The 15,693-nt window shown below is 42.1% G+C and overlaps 1 long non-coding RNA gene across 1 annotated transcript in view; it reads right to left on the bottom strand.

Moving 5' to 3' along the window:
• Window positions 1-15,693, bottom strand: part of LOC126427394 (uncharacterized) — a 46,806-nt gene that overhangs the window by 17,770 nt on the left and 13,343 nt on the right. The window contains exons 3-4 of the long non-coding RNA XR_007576663.1: window positions 9,953-10,021; window positions 2,256-2,312 (exon numbers count right to left, since the gene is read on the bottom strand). This is a non-coding gene — a long non-coding RNA (uncharacterized LOC126427394). The remainder of the gene's footprint in view (window positions 1-2,255; window positions 2,313-9,952; window positions 10,022-15,693) is intronic.

Below are 15,693 nucleotides of genomic sequence, written 5' to 3'. Positions count from 1 at the left end.
AGTAGCTTACCCGCACTCCTATTTTTTATTCATTATTAAACCTACTCCTGCATTACCCCTATTTGATTTTGTATTTATAACCCTGTAATCACCTGACCAAAAGTCTTGTTCCTCCTGCCACCGAACTTCACTAATTCCCACTATATCTAACTTTCACCTATCCATTTTCCTTTTTAAATTTTCTAATCTACCTGCCCGATTAAGGGATCTGACATTCCACGCTCTGATCCATAGAACGCCAGTTTTCTTTCTCCTGATAACGACGTCCTCTTGAGTAGTCCCCACCCGGAGATCCGAATGGGGGACTATTTTACCTCCGGAATATTTTACCCAAGAGGACGCCATCATCATTTACTCATACAGTAAAGCTGCATGTCCTCGGGAAAAATTACAGCTGTAGTTTCCCCTTGCTTTCAGCCGTTCATAGTACCAGAACAGCAAGGCCGTTTTGGTTAATGTTACAAGGCCAGATCAGTCAATCATCCAGACTGTTGCCCCTGCAACTACTGAAAAAGCTGCTGCCCCTCTTCAGGAACCACACGTTTGTCTGGCCTCTCAACAGATACCCCTCCATTGTGGTTGCACTTACGGTATGGTCATCTGTATCGCTGAGGCACGCAAGCCTCCCCACCAACGGCAAGGTCCATGGTTCATGGGGGGGGGACTAAGTACAAGTGTAAAAATTGTAATGTGGGTTGTGTGTTGAACCTTGTTTTCAAATTTATCATACTGAATTACATTATTAAGAATCTTTCAAATGATCCTAAATGGCTTTTCTTATAATACTTATAAAATCTCCAAATATATTGTTATGTAACACTTAAATACAGTAACCTGCACATCATCTTTCTGACGTGCAATGTGCACAGTTCGTGGCACGCTGCACCGATCAGTGGCATTAGCTCAGCGAAGGAGACTGCTGTAACAAAAGGGTTAATCGAACAACATGTAACAACCCAAATTATGCTATTGTGAGTTAGCACTTTCTTCCACCATTCCCTTCAATTACAAGTGATGCTGGCCCAGACGGAACCACACTCAGTTTTTCTTATAACATGGAAATTAATGAAGCTAAAAAAAAGATCTTTGTGGTGAGTAAGCAAAATATCACTGCTCAAAGCTCAGTGAGCAACTGTAAACCACCGAATCCTTCACCTACTGATGGAGTAAAATTACATCAAATGGAAGATCAAAGAAGAATATTGCAAGCCAAATCTATCACACAAAAACTGATTTTAACAAGAGAAGAAACTTTCTAATATTGTCCATTTTAAGCACCAAAGGTAGCTATTTTTAAGGCAATCTTTATACATATTTTAGCATACAACCACTAATTTTAGGAACATAATCCACAGCAACATGTTTTTGGGGTCAAGCTGCCATCATCCGGCTTCAAAATTAATCCTTCATAAAATGCACTTCAAAAACATTCAAGGTAAAAATAGAAAAACAAATAAAATTACTAAGCTACGAAGTCCTTGTCTTACTTGAAAAGTGGTAGCATCAGATTCCCTGCTTCCTAATCCATGTTAACACACATCCTTCGAAGTACTGCTTTTAGGGCACCACTTATTTATAAACACGTGTGCAGCTCTGACGTGCACTGAGAGGCAGCTGGTGTGACTGATGTTTACTGCCTTCCATAAACAATGTTTTGAAGAATATGCAGATAAGGATGCAGGGAATCTGGTGCTTCCAGTTTTAAAGTAAGATGATAGTCTCCATGTCTGAATAATCTTATATTTTGACCTCCAGTGCTTCTGAAGTGCATTTTATGTAGGGTTAACTTAGACAGCCCGATGATGAGAGCTCGACTCTCGAAACACATTGCTCTGGACTTGTTCCTAATATTAGTGACTGTATGCTAAAATATTTATAAACTGCCGAACCTTTTCACACCCAGCTGCATAGACAGACATTTCAGGAAAGACCTCATAAAGGCATTTGTTTGGAGTGTTTCGCTGTACAGAATGAGATAAGAACACAAGCGGCAGACCGAGACTGGAATACTTTGCCTAGATCGTGGACAGTAACGACTGCACCACATACCACTCTCAAGATGAAGGCCCAAGAAAGAAAAGCGTTGTGCACTGCCGACAACCAACCTTACGATTGAAGAACTAAGAAGAAGGAGACAAACAACAGAACCACAATTTCATTGAGAAAATGAGTTGCAGTCAGGCCTTCTTACTGAGCTTATTGCAACTTGTATTCTAGTTGTAAGTACTGAAATATTATAAAACTCAGTGACTCACCAGATTTATTAGCAATGGGTGACTGCCAACTTCAAAGTCCTCCGGCGATTCATCAAGCTGGAAAAATTTACAACAGATGTCAGATTTATAATGTTTTCGTGGTGTATGAAATTTACATGACGGAAATTATGTTTAAAAGGTTTAATTCTCTGTTTCCTTATGGTACATTACTGAATACTTTTGACACTTCACATTTCACTTCAAGTAATCATAACAAGGGCCCACATTTTTATGACAAGTCATATTTTTTCCTGAACTTCATGGTCAATTTAACAACAATTTATGCATAAATTCAGGTGTTATAGTATAGATAAATGTACTTCTATTACGCATCCAAAGTCATATTTACATCTTTTTTTTCAGTAACAGGTTATATTTCCGCCAACTTTTGCAAAACTTTATATATTTGTTGTATCTTATATGGACACACGAAGAAAAACATGAAAATGTTGCTCACATGACAATGTTTCAGATTATAATGCCACAAATAAACACAACAATTACTACAAAGCTTTATTTATCAAGACTTTAGTAGACTGGTAGAAGCCGACCTTGTGGAGAATCAGTTTGGATTCTGTAGAAATGTTGGAACATGTGAGGCATACTGACCTACGACTTACAACTTATCTTAACATAGATTAAGGAAAGGTAAGCTTATGTTTCTAGCATCTGTAGACTTAGAGAAGGCTTCTGACAATGTTGACTGGAATAAAGTACGATAATTAGTTTAGACAAGAAGAGAATAGAAGCTTTCGAAATGTGGTGCTACAGAAGAATGCTGAAGATCGGATGGGTAAATCATGTAACTAATGAGGAGGTACTGAGTAGAATTGAGGAGAAGAGGAATTTGTGGCACAACTTGACAAGAAGAAGGGATCGGTTGGTAGGACATGTTCTGAGGCATCAACGGATCACCAATTTAATATTGGAGGGCAGTGTGGAGGGTAAAAATCGTAGAGGGAGACCAAGAGATGAATACACTAAGCAGATTCAGAAGGATGTAAGTTGCAGTAGTTACTTGGAGATGAAGAAGCTTGCGCAGGATAGAGTAGCATGGAGGGCTGCATCAAACCAGTCTCTGTACCGAAGATCACAACAACAGTAGACAAGTAGCATTACACACTAGTCAGTTTGCTGATGTAAGACACTGTTGGGTGGGGCCAACAAAACATTCTCAAAACTAACAAAGGCACCTCCCAACATGATAAACATCGCACACGTGGTCACACTACTCAGTGAGAATATAAACTCAAGTGGTTCAACAAAAGCGGTCCATCAGCATGGAGTTGCAAGGTTTCGTTCGTGAGTTTGATGATAAGTTCTTCAGCACTGGTGGGGAAATGTTATTTTGTTAATTAAGTGAAGTCAAAGTTAGGGCAGAAAAGCACTTTAATGTGCAACAGCACTGTAATACCACCAAATACAGCAGCTGTGTGAAGAGAAATGCTGAAAATGGCAGCAGACAAATGCTGTTATTTGAGCAGACAGGTTCATCTTCAATTGTACAAACATTTAAAGACAGGTGAAATAATGGTGTCTTGCAACATCCCATCTGAGAAGCTGAAGAATCCACATTTCAGACAGTTCTTGAGAAGTACACAAAACATCCTGTTCCAGGTTAATCAAATTGAGAAAGAACTATTTATCAGTGTGCTATGAAGAGTAGCTAAAAAAATTAGTGTTGTTGAACTAAAGATCAACGTCCCTATACAAAGGTACCAATGTGGGGGGACATTATGTTGCAGATGTTATGGGGTGTTCTGAAAGTTGACAGGCCTGGAAAAATGTTCCTCCTAATGCGTGAAGCTCTTGAGAGAGAGTACAAAATTCAACAGTTGCCATTTTGTTTCACAACTCTGTGAAGCTACTGTGACAAGATGTTGTGAGCAGAGAAAATGTTTTGCTTCTGGCAACAGATGGTGCTTCATACACGGCTAAAGCAGCTGAGGGCTTCAAATTCTCTACCGCAGTATGGTTTATGTCATTTGACTCGTGCATGCGTTACGCAGAGTTGCAGAAGAGGTGCGATCAAATTGCTCTGATGTAGGAAAATTAATTACTTGTGGCACGACAATTAATGTGAACGTCCCGCTACAGGTGCAGAAATTCAAGGAACGAGCACCTTCACTGCCCCTCCTTCCCCCACCTTGTGCTTAGATGATTGGATTCCTGGCTTAGTGCTGCTGAATATTACTGGATGATCCACACTAAAAGAAAGGTAATCTTTTGTGAGCTCAATAGCTATGAATCAAGTGCTACCAAAACTGTGAAAGAGGTCTTTACACACACACCTTGTCTGGAAACTTGGCATCACCAATGCCAACTTTCCAGTGGTAACAAAAGCCATCACAAGACTGGCAGCTGCTGGTATTCAACTGAATTTTGGAAAATGATGTCAACAATGAAACAGGTCAGCAGTTATTGACCTCTCCTATCACCTTACTTAAAGAGGAGTTTAACAATGGTGTATTTCAGTTTCTCTGGAAAAATGTCTTGACTCAGTTGATGCATTACATATTTCTAATAATACCAGGCTTATTTTATGAGAATAAATCTTTAGTACTCTACTGGAACACCATCAAAACCAGATAAGTTTTTATTGATGAATAAGTTCAAAATGGAATGAAATTTTAATCACGAAATAACTGTTACATGATAAACATCACCGTGAAGTTTGACAAGTATCAGACTGGTGCTTCACGATATGACACTTGCCGTTTCTGTGAGTGCATTTAGTTGATTACACTGTCAGTTTTAAAAGAAAACAGCTGCAGATCCTAAGAACAAAATCTGTAACTGTGCACTACCGGCCGTTCTGCCAAGTTGTCAGTTACATTTTATGCACAATATTTCGACATCTCACGCAGCCATCTTCCACAGATGCTATGAGTTTTGCTGTTACTCACTTCCCAGACTCCAACCAGACTGTGTGGAGTGGAGACCACCCAGCAAGTGCACAAAACAGTAAAACTCACAGCACCTAAAGAAGAAGGCTCGTCCAGTTGTTGAAATATTGTGCGCGAGATGGAAACGACAACTCAGCAAAACACCAGAGTGTACACCTTTGATCAGTCACCCTGAGATAACCAGAGAGGTCACAACAGTGCTGCTTAAAACACAAAATTGTTTGTCATGCAGCATTCCATACTCCTAGATTTCTGTAAAGCATCTGACACGGCACCACACTGCCGACTGTTAGTGAAGGTACGAGCATACGGAATAGGTCCCCAGATTTTGCGAGTGGTTCAAAGACTTCTTGAGTAACAGAACCCAGTACATTGTGCCTGATGGTGTGTGTTCATCAGAAACAGGAGTGCCCCAGGAAAGTGTGACAGGAAAGTTGTTGTTTTCCTACATATGTAAATGATTTGGTGGACAGTAGTCTGTGGTTGTTAGCTAATGTTGCTGAGGTGTACAGTAAGGTGCCATCGTTGAGTGACTGTAGGAGGATAGTTGATGACTCAGACAAAATTTCTAGTTGGTGTGGTGAATGGCTGCTACCTCTAAATGTAGAAAAATGTAAGTTAATGCATATGAGTAGGAAAAACAAACCCACAGTTTACAAATAATGAGATGCTTGACACACTCATGTCAGTTAAATATCTAGGCGTAATGCAAAGCGATATGAAATTGAATGAGCATATAAGGACTGCAGTGGGGAAGGCGAATGGTCCACTTTGGTTTATTGGGAGAATTTTAGGAAAGTGAGGTTCATCTGTAAAGGAGACCACATGTAGGACACTAGTGCAACCTCTTCTCGAGCTCTGCTCTAATGTTTGGGATCCGCACTAGGTCGGACTAAACGAAGACATCGAAGGAATTCAGAAGCAGGCTGCTAGATTTGTTACTAATATGTTTCAACAATAACCAAGTATTATGGAGATGCATCAAGAACTCAAATGGAATCACCGGAGGGAAGACAGCATTCTTTTCGAGGAGCAATATCCAGAAAATTTAGAGAGCCACCATTTGTGGCTGACTGCAGAGCGATTCTACTGCCGCCAATGTACAGTTCTTGTAACGACCACGAAGATAAGCTCAGAGAGATTAGGGGCCACATGGAGCCATAAGACAGTTGTTTTTCCCTCGCTCTATTTGCAGCTAGAACAGGAAAGGAAATGACTAGTAGTAGTAGAGCATGCCTTCCAACATGCACCATACAGTGGCTTGCGGAATCTGGATGTAGATGTAGATTCCTATGAACATTGTTATTTGTCATGTAGCTAATATGAATTTTCAATTCTTAAATCTACAGATTCAGATAATTCTAGAAGGAATGGCCAACAAGGAATGTTTTCTATTTTCTTATCAACTGCCAAATGTTCCTGCCCAAATATCTTTGCTTTATGTTTGTAGTATATGTTGAAATCCTTTGCATCAGAGTACATAACTTAACTCCGAATACTAGACCCAAAGGAACCTGTGCAAATCACTTTTCAGTTGAAGGAAATTTTTATTATAAGCAACAAAAATCGTTGTGACATAAATGTACCAGGAAGTGAGTGTAAGAATTTCGAGATCTGTAAAGCAGCCTCTGCAAGGGGCACCACCATCTCTCTACTTTACATAATATTCTCGCTGCTCATTTCTCCTGAATAAAAACATTATTTATTTTAACAATATTGTGAAAAGCCATACAGAGGACTAGAGGATGGACGGACGGACGGACGGACTGACTCTCTCTCTATCTCTATCTCTATCTCTCTCTCTCTCTCTCTCTCTCTCTCTCTCTCTCTGCCACCTGTGGCTACTGTGGCTGAGCTGAGTCGTATATGCGCCCGACAGGAGCCGCTATCCAGTTGTGATGGTAAGGAGGCGGCATGGGGTGAAGAGTGGGGTGGGGGAAGGTGTCGTGCTGCTTGTGGGAGCTTGTAAGGGCGCAGTGGGGATAGGGTAGGGCATTTAGGTGCAGTTGGGAGGTTTGTATGTGTGGGGAGTGGGGGGGGGGGGGGGGGGAGGATGGGAGGGGAGGCGATTGGGAAAGGAGGAGAGAAGAAGAGATGGGGAAAAAGACTAGTGACTAATGGGTGTGTTAGTCGAATAGAAGACCGTGTATTGCTGGAGTGAGAGCAGGGAAGGGGATAGGTAAGTGGAGGACAGGGACTAATGAAGGCTGAGGCCAGGGGGGTTACGGTAATAGGATTGATTGCAGACAGAGTTCCCACCTGCACAGTTCAGAAAAACTGCTTCCACAGGTAGTCCTACCTCTGATGCGGTAGAAGATGCCTGACTGGAGTATGTGGTTGGGAGAATGTACGAGATAGGTCTTACCTCCAGGTCTATTTCAGGGCACACTGAGAGGTAGTGAAAACCGTTGCTCCAGTCGTACGTAGTGCCGAGGCACAAGATGAATGCTGCTCTGCAGCCAGATGGTGAGCAAGTAGGAGGTGGTAGATGGCTGGGAGACAAGGTATGCGAGATCTGCTTCTGTAAAAGGTTGGGAGGGTAATTTCGGTCTGCAAAGGTCTCGGTGGGGTACTCGGTATATTCGCTCTGGCACTGCTCGTCCCTGCAGATGGAATGACCACGGGTGGTTAGTCTGTACGCAAGCAATTTCTCGGAACGGAATGGGTGGCAGCTGTCAAAGTGGAGGTACTGTCAGTGTTTGGAAGGTTTGATACGGACGGAGGTACTGATGAAGCTATCCTTGAAGTGGACGTCAGCACTGAGGAAGGTGTTGAGGTTTTGGGGGAATGTGGCTAGGGTGACCTCAGCCCTCAGTCCAGATCATGAGGGTGTCACCAATGAATCTGAAATGGTGAGAGGTTGGATTCTGGGCAGTTAGAAAATATTGCTCTAGATGGCCCATGAGTAGTTTGGCATAGAATGACCCCATATGGGTGCCCATAGCTATTTATTTTATGTGCTTTATCCCAGAGGACAACTCCTTATGAACACTATGCCTTGTAGGTCAAAAGCTTATTTGTGACAGTCTTTTTGTTGTGCCTATCTGCGACTCAGCATCTCCGCTATATGGTGAGTAGCAACTTTCATTTTCATAAAACAAGCCAACAGTTTGTTTTACATTTACACAGTGGAAGATGCTACAAACAGTGTTACCATTACTGTGTGACCATTAATGTGTACTTCTGTTGCCACCATGTTTGAGTGCAGTACCCATTTCCAGCATTAAGTGCGGCACTATATACCGTATGGCCTAAACACTTCTTGAAACAGTTCACACATTCTAAGCAGCCACTAATTACACTATAGCTTGGAACATTATGGCGAACTCACTCAATTTGACCTTTCATACAAAATTAGGGTTTCAACACTGCTGTGGTCTTCAGCACAAAGACTGGTTTGAGGCAGCTCTCCGTGAAGTCTATCTTTGGCAAGTCTCTTTCCTGATCACAGTATAGGTACAACAACCTGCATCCACTTCAGTTTGCTTAGTGTATTCAAACCTTGTTCTTCCTCTACAATTTTAACCCTATCCCCTCCATCACCAAAATGACAATCCCCTGATGCCCCAGCATACATCCTCTTTTAGCCAAGATGTGACATAAATTTCTTTTCTTTCTAATTTGATCCAGAACTACTTCACTAATTATCCACTACCACTTATCTTCAGCAGCCTTCTGTAGTATGACATTTCAAAAGCTCTTCTCCTCTTGCCTGAAATGATGACCGCCCAAATTTCTCTTCCATACAAGGCTATACTTCATATAAAGACGTTCACAAAAGACTCACCAAGATTTAAATTAATATTCAATATTAATAATTTCTGTTTTTCAGAAACGATTTGCTCGCAACTGTGGCAACGCATTTGATATGCCAAGCTGGCGGAGACCGTTCCTAGGGCGTGCGACATCTCAGTTGCGAGTGGCAATGGACGGCAAACTGGATGGCAGCGGCTGTGGTGAATTCGACAGTTCCTGACTGGCAATGTCACTGCCTTCTGCTACCATAGCACGAACTTAAATCTTCAGTGTGCAGAGTACTACAGCTTTTCGACTGGCTGCTCGGCCGGGTCAGAGAAGCGGAACACAGCCTCAATCGCTTAACGCCAATGCTAACAGTGTGCAGCAAGTGTCGTTTTGGTGCGGCCACTGGCAATGCCCTCCTAACACAATCTACTTGCCGACTTCTCGGCCCTGCCGTGGTTTGTGCAGCTGGCAGACACTGGGCTGCCAGCAGTCCGTGATAGGTGCGCTGCAGCAATTTGACTCTTACAGCTGCAGTCTTGTTTCTGTACAAGACATTTCTTTTCGCTCCCTGTATTTCATGCGTGACAACTTAAAAATTCCAAATAGTGCATTCCGAGCAGTGTCAGCAGGAGAAAAATATAAACGTATTAAAATCCACAGGCTTTTGGAATCAGTGTCATCTCCTCTCTGGTGCCTAAAGCTCACCAGACCTTTTCCTTCACCCCTCTTTCCATCCCCCTCAACTCTTCTGTCAGAAGAATGAGCCACTGGCTCTGAAAGCTTGCAGATTTCAATATCTTTGCACATGTTTCCTCCTGCCGTCACTTGGTGAGTAGATTTTTTACCTATTCAATTACATTATATTTTCAAAAATTGATTAATTTTTTTGCTATATTAAATAGTGTATTCCAGTCCACAGTGTCAGATTTAACACATCTATCTAAAATGTATGCTTCAATCTATCTTCTAAGATACATCATGGGTCATTATTGTCTCCACTTAAGCCAATTCATTACCAAATGCAAATGTCTTAATAACAAAACTTACCACATGTTTTTCCTTGAGAAGCACTGGGACAAGTGAGACCAGCACAGGCTCTTCTGCCTTACAATATGCCTAAAAAAAGAATTAAACCTGTATCTCTGTACACTAGATATTAAAAGTGACTAGTTAACATTAACTTTAATCCAAACAAAAGGGAGCGCAATCACAACTAAAATAAAAAATGCAAAGTTAGGCAACATACACAACTACACATTGAGCTACACCCTCAGTCCTACCAACGAACAATTGGTACTAACTGTACACAATTTTGACAGGAGAGTGCGTGACCGTGCTGCTAAGCAGACCCCATTTGTGTTTTGGCAACCAGTCCAAGTCCACAACAGAGTCATATGAACTTACCCTACATTATGTCTTGTAGCATTACAACGGCTGTCTGTAACAGAATTACTTTCTCTGTGTCAACCAGCTCTGACTCCAGAAGGATCAGCAGTGCAGAACCCAACTTTCATTCTTCTCTTATGACATTGTGAGAGCCACAGATTGGGCCAAACAGCTGAACAGATTATTTCTAAACTTTCAAAAAGCATTTGAGTTGGTATGATGGCAATGCTTTATGGACAACAGTACAACTGTATGTGATATCAAACAATGTTTATGACTTCATTATCCACAATAGGCAGCACGCAAATACGGGCTGTACCTATAAGTATGACATTATCCTGTTAGAAAGCAAATATCGAATGTAGCCTGCATTACAAAATTTTTGGTAAAGTTCAGTTAGACAGCACTTTTAGTTCTATATCTCTCTCATCCCTTCTTCAAATCCCACATAACTAAGGGTGAAACCCCCCCCCCCCCCCCCCCGTCCCTCCCAATTTCTCTCTCTCTCCCTCTCTCTCTCACACACACACACACACACACACACACACACAAACTCACTACTCACACACTTAACTGCACCTATTGACAGTTACATTCGATTCTAGTAATCGGGCAATTTACAATTTACATTACATCATTTGCCAGTCCTTGAACGATATGCAAATCATCTTCAAGACTCACTACATTTAACAATAATTTCCTAACAATATGAAATCCCTGTACACAATGGCAACATTTGCAAAGAGCTTCACAGAGCTAGCAAGCTAGCCTACCTGTACACTTATGCACAGTAGGTTGGTTGGTTGTTTTGGGGAAGGAGACCAGACAGCGAGGTCATCAGTCTCATCGGATTAGGGAAGGACAGGGAAGGAAGCCGGCCATGCCCTTTGAAAGGAACCATCCCAGCATTTGCCTGGAGTGATTTAGGGAAATCACGGAAAACGTAAATAAGGATGGCCGGACGCGGGATTGAACTGTCGTCCTCCCGAATGCGAGTCCAGTGTCTAACCACTGCACCACCTCGCTCCGTTGTTGCACAGTAGAATTTTGACGCAATACAATGTGTATTTTCCAATTCACTCACTATCAACTGTAGCAGATAAGAAACTGCATCCACAGGCATTCTCTGCTACAGCTAAAGGACATTCAACAGATTGGAACACCGTGGTCTGATGAAAGAAAGAGACTTCATTCTGAAAGGATGAAACAAATTTGGGCACAAAGAAAGGTCAACCATCAAACGTGACATTGATGGATTGTACCTCGTGTGGTCCTACTGGGCCCATACGTGAATAATAATTATCTGTCACTTATTATAACTTCATCAATGTCAACTGCATGTTGCTGTGGTCTTCATTCAAAAGACTTTTGTTTTACTCTGCACCCCAATGGTACTGAGTATGTTACACCATGAGTGGTCAAATGTCTGGTATTTTTACCACAACGCATTTATCAAGTGCTATAAAACAAGGAAACCCACCAATAAATTACAACACTCTACCAACTGGCCTATACTGAAATATTTATGTCGGCCCACAGTGTATTGTACCTCAAAGCTCTTGTGTCATTAAGCGTCATCATCAATAGCAAAAGGCAACAGCAAACATGCACTGTCAAACATAAAACTCTTCCTCGAACATCTCAAGTAAGTATGTTATACTCTCAAGGCACAGTTGTTAAACTAAAGCTGCTGCTGTCACCTACCAAAAATAGCACTCGACTGCAAAGCATATGTCAGAGCCCTCAACAATGTTACTTTCTACTGTAAAATTTATGAAAATCAAAAGTTCTAAAGATTCTAAAAACAATTACTACACCTGTGTTTCATTGTGTGCATCCATATGGAAGGCAACTGAAAACATTAAACCTAATGCCGCTAATTCGAATAAATCTGTTGCTGTTCCCTGAGGAGATATCGCTAAAGTGACACTAATGTCATCCAATTTAACACGCAAACTGTACCTCGAGAGTGTAACGTGCCAATATGAGATGTTCTGAGAAGAGTTTTATGTATGACAATGCACATTTGCTGCTGGATTTTACTGCTGATGATGCCTAATGGCACAGAAGCTTTATGGTATGTTACATTAAAGGGAGATATAAATATTTTTATAGGGGTCAGTATGTGTAGTATTGTGATTTCTTAACTCGTTTCCATATTTTATAGCACTCAATAATGAGGTAACATAGTCCCAAACATGTTGCGGTAAAAGTATCACACGTCTGACAACTGGTGGCATAACATCCTCAGTACCGATTCACATGCCTGCTGTACAATGGCTTTGCAACAGATAAGCAGCTTCCCACATCGGTGTATCCCAATCAGACCTCTTCTTCACGCACAACTACCACAATCTATATCTTTTCGGACCTGCTTCCCGTAGTTACACCTAGGTTTCCCTCTACAATTCTTACCCTCCACACTTACTTACCGAGTGGAACAACACGGCACTGAAAATAGGCTACTTCTGTTCTCAGAGAGCTGGCAATGACGTACCACATTTTCCTCTGACACGGTCCACTGTGTGGAGCACTAGAACCGCCCTTCTGAGGCTCAAATCCATTCACAGGACACAACACTAGCACACTCACTCTCCAGATTAAAGGGGTAGACACAGCACTGTCCACGTCCAGGTGCAAGCCAGCCTACCTCAATGCAGGCTACCACTAGACACAGGGATGTCGCCACATTGCAGCCCTCAACACTGCAAGTCTTCCAAAACAGTGTGGCCCTCGTGCAAACTGATGAGCCACCACACTCCCAGATGCGGCAGTCATTTAGCGGCACCACTCGACCCACCGTCATCCGGCCACGACAGAAACACACACCGAGTGAGGTGGCGCAGTGGTTAGGACACTGGACTGGCATTCGGGAGGACGACGGTTCAATCCCACGTCCGGCCATCCTGATTTACGTTTTCCGTGATTTCTCTAAATCGTTCCAGGCAAATGCCAGGACGGTTCCTCTGGAAGGGCATGGCCGACTTCCTTCCCCCTCTTTCCCTAATCTGATGAGACCGATGACCTCGCTGTCTGGTGTCCTCCTCTAAAACAACAGAAACACATTGCAGAACGAAACTGTGTTTCCATTTCGACCCAGCAGGTATTAATAGCTCAAGTCAGTAAAAACTATTTTAATGTCTAGATCCCGTGCACTATAAAGCATTAAAATGTGAAGACTAATTTCAGTTGACCACACAATCATCTTCATGTATTACAATACCATGTAAAAACATTACCTGATTTTACTCAGCTGTATACCATGTTGGTGCAATTCAGTTGAAACAAGAAGGAAAATTAATATAGAATGATGTGGCTAACAAAGGAAGTAGATCATATTAAATAGACTGTAATCGTCGAAGCAAAAATAAATTACAGTCGCAAGACCCGTTGTGGAGATAGTACCGACAGACGTCAATAGATCGCGGGATGAGCAAAACTTCGAGAGTGGAACGGAATCTTAATTGCAATCTTTTATTTACATATTAGTTGGTGTTGTTGCATATGACCTGCATACTAGCAGATATTGCAGTCTGTTTTTGACAGTTACTCAAGCTTGGAAGGAGAACAGTGACACCAGCTTGGCTGAGAGCTATGATGATTGCATGGAGGGAAGCACTGAGCCCACAGCAAATTTCATCATGTTGTTATGCGTGGTAATCTATACCAACTACTTTTGCTTTCTACACTGAAGAGCCAAAGAAACTGGTACACCTGCCGAATATTACGTAGGGCCCCTGCGAGCACGCAGAAGTGCCGCAACCCGACGTGGCATGGACTCTACTAATGCCTGAAGTAATGCTGGAGGAAACTGACAACAGGAATCCTGAAGGCCTGTCCACAAATCCCTAAGAGTGTGAGGAAATGGAACTCTTGAGAATAACACGTTGCAAGGCATCCCAGATATGTTCAATAATGATCGGGAGTTTGATGGCCAGAAAAAGTGTTTAAACTCAGAATAGTGTTTAAACTCAGAATAGTGTTCCTGGAGCAACTCTGTAGCAATTCTGGGTGTGTGGGGTGTCGCATTGTCCTGCTGTAATTACCACGTATTGTCCTACTGGAATTGCCCAAGTCTGTCGGAATGCACAATGTACCTGAATGGATGCAGGTGATCAGACAGCATGCTTACGTATGTGTAACCAGTCAGAGTCATATCTAGACTTATCAGGGGTCCCATATCACTCAAACTGCACATGCCCCACACCATTAATGGCCTCCACCAGCTTGAACAGTCAACTGCTGGCATGCAGGGTCCTTGGATTCATGAGGTTGTCTCCATAACTGTATATAATTTGAAACAAAACTCGTCCGACCAGGCAACATGTTTCCAGTGATCATAAGTCCAATGTTGGTGTTGACCGGGCCCAGACAAGGCCTAAAGCTTTGTGTCATGCTGTCATCAAGGGTACACGAGTGGGTTTTCGGTTCCGAAATACCGTATCGATGATGTTTCGTTGAATGGTTCACACACTGACACTTGTTGATAACCCAGTATTGAAATCTGCAGCAATTTGCATAAGGGTTGCAGTTCTGTCACATTGAACAATTGTCTTCAGTTGTCATCACCCCTGTTCTCACAGGACTGTTTTCCAGCCATTGTGATGTCTGAGATTTGCTGTTTTACCAGATCCCCGATAGTCACAGTACACTCATGAAATGGTCGTACAGGAAAATCTGCATTTCATTGCTAGCTCAGGGATGCTGTGTCCCATCACTCATGCACTGGCTGTAACACCACGTTCAAACTCATTTAAATCTTGGGAACCTACCATTGTAGCAGCAGTAACTGATCTAAGAACTGCCCCAGACATTTGTTGTCTCGTAAAGGCAATGCCGACCGCAGCGGCGTATTCTGCCTGTTTACAAATCTCTGTGTTATAATAAACATGCTTATACCAGTTTCTTCAGCACTTCAGTGTATGAACATCTACTGTGTTTAAACTGCAGTTTGCCCAAATGCATTTGTAGTCGGAATTGAATTGACTTTAAAATTGGACAAATACTCAACAATAGTATTCATTTCTGCACAAGACAACAAAAGCCTAGATCTAGGCAAGTGATGTACTTCTGTGTTTCTTGCTGCAATGTTGTCAACACTCTCCGTGACGTATGACAAGAATGAAAGGGGGTATATCAGGTGGTTCTACACAGAGTGGGGGGAGGTGACATGTTTGGAAGTGGGATTGTAACATACTCATCTCAGCATAGAGGTGAAATCTAGTATGTATACAGGGAAAAATAGCTGTGTTCTCAAATTCCAACATAACAACCACCCCAGAAATAGCCACATATTCTGAAGAAACAGCCATATGTTTGTGACAATGAAGGTATAAATTTCACGGCTGTGCCATTAGGTTGATGATGGTGATGACCCAAAATAGTGGTAGCACACACTACAG

The sequence above is a fragment of the Schistocerca serialis genome, chromosome 11 (assembly GCF_023864345.2).
Source record: "Schistocerca serialis cubense isolate TAMUIC-IGC-003099 chromosome 11, iqSchSeri2.2, whole genome shotgun sequence".
In the NCBI taxonomy this organism is placed as follows: domain Eukaryota; kingdom Metazoa; phylum Arthropoda; class Insecta; order Orthoptera; family Acrididae; genus Schistocerca; species Schistocerca serialis.
This window is presented reverse-complemented; position numbering and strand designations above follow the sequence as displayed.